We start from the raw sequence: 1,973 nt of genomic DNA, 5'->3' as shown, positions 1-1,973 counted from the left end.
ACTTCATGTATGCCTGTGAAGTGCATTAGTAAATCAAGGGGCATACCTAGAACTATTTTTCGTTTTAAGACCAACTGTTCTTAACTTTATGAAGGAAAATTAGAACAAATACTAAAATTAATAGGTCGAGTATCGATTGCAGACGTCGCATTTTAAGTACACTTGACTTTAGGCTGACCACAGTAAGATAGTGCAAGGTGAGAAACAACTTATTTCTGATATTATGGGTGTGCAGTTTAGAAAAATCGCACAGGGTCAAATTACGAAAAAAAAATAAACACGATCTCTGAGCTTGCTCACTGACCTTAAAGAAAATGCCATGTTTGAAAAAAATCATTGTAGCCTTCAAAAAACTGCGAGGAGAGTTTCCTAAAATTTTGTTTTCGAGCAGTTTTCAAGACTTTTTGCCATTTTAGCTTAAAGCGCCATTGTGCTTATCTAGATAGAAGTGACAGAACTGCAGTGTGATTCCCATTTAAAACGAAACTTACTTTATGTTAAAACTATATAGGAGATCTAAGTTGTTCTGCTCTAGAAAAGTTTACACGTCTGTGTAATGAGGCTCTAAACATGATAAAATATTTCGATCAGCGTATGAGTGCCAAGTCCTTTTCTCGATGATGAAACAAAATAAGTGGCCATTACATGGCACTCTGAGAGTCTGTCTGTGAGCCGACAGCTTGTGCCGGACAAAGATGATATTACGTCTTGAGTTCACCATTAATAATTGAATAATACTCAAAATTCGTTTTGTTTGTGATCCGTGTTGATGAGAAAAATGAAGTATGAAATCACGTCAGATGTAGTGCTACTGCATTGCCATTTAAATGCAGTTCACATTTTCCCCCTCTATCTTCTTCTCACACTCAGAAGCACGGCGTGGCAGTGGGGAAAGTGTGCAGCCAGGTGAGAGAGCTATGGCACGCGAGCCAGAGCGCTGCGTGAGTGGAGAAATCCTGACCGTCCCTGCTCTGAGCTGTGTACAGGTACCTCAGCACAAAACACGACCGGTAGGTGCGAGCTATTTTACGACGATGGTGCTACCTCCCACAGATCCATCAGTTAAAAGGTAATTAACCCGGTGACTGATAATGTACGGAAGCAGCTAATGGGGGGTTCCATGAAGAAAAGTTGTTGTTGGCAGGTCACAAACTTTACAATTAATTATGGAAAGCACAACACATAGCAGACACTTTTAAATATGCACAGTTAATCAATATTCTGCATACCGCCATACAACACCGATTTTTCCACACTGAAAGTCTCAAGTGCACAAATGTAGACTGAATAATCACATTACAAACAAATTACCAATTTCAGTGCTGGGCCAGCACTGACTCAACTCTACTCGACTGCCAGACTAAGTGCTCATTCTCGGCAACAACAATCAGACATTGCTGTCTGGATAAGTATTACTAAACCTTTCTCACCTCACTTTTATAGTTGTTGTAGTCGTGTTTGGAAGGGCCTTCCTCGAAATTTTATGTTTTTGCAACTTCGTTACAGAGACAGCATTTTTAAAGGACTTTATTCCTGGAATAATGCCCTTTCAATGGTGATCATCTTCGTGTACTGTCCGTCCGAATACCTAATTCACTATGTGGTTCGTTTCACGTTTTGTAACTCAAGTCATATGTCGAACGATACTGCTAAACTGCATGCATAACAAGAAGAATAATGAATCTGTAATGCATCTTTGAGATGAAGGCACTGCGAGTAATGGAACAAATGAAATGATAGTACGGCATTCATTGGTCGGGATATCCCTTTCGGGATTCTGCCGTCGTATCGCAAGTCTTTTTCTTTAGTGGACGCCACTTCGGCGACTTGCGTGTCAATGATGATGAAGGACATACAACACTCAGTCCCGTGCCGGGAATCGAACCTTGGGCCCCTTGCGTGGTAGGTGGTAACATTCCCGCTGAGCTACGGAGGCGGACAATGGAACAAATGAGTTATGCCTCTTCTGATAT

Source organism: Schistocerca nitens, chromosome 8 (genome assembly GCF_023898315.1).
Source record: "Schistocerca nitens isolate TAMUIC-IGC-003100 chromosome 8, iqSchNite1.1, whole genome shotgun sequence".
In the NCBI taxonomy this organism is placed as follows: domain Eukaryota; kingdom Metazoa; phylum Arthropoda; class Insecta; order Orthoptera; family Acrididae; genus Schistocerca; species Schistocerca nitens.
Note: the sequence above shows the minus strand (reverse complement) of the source record.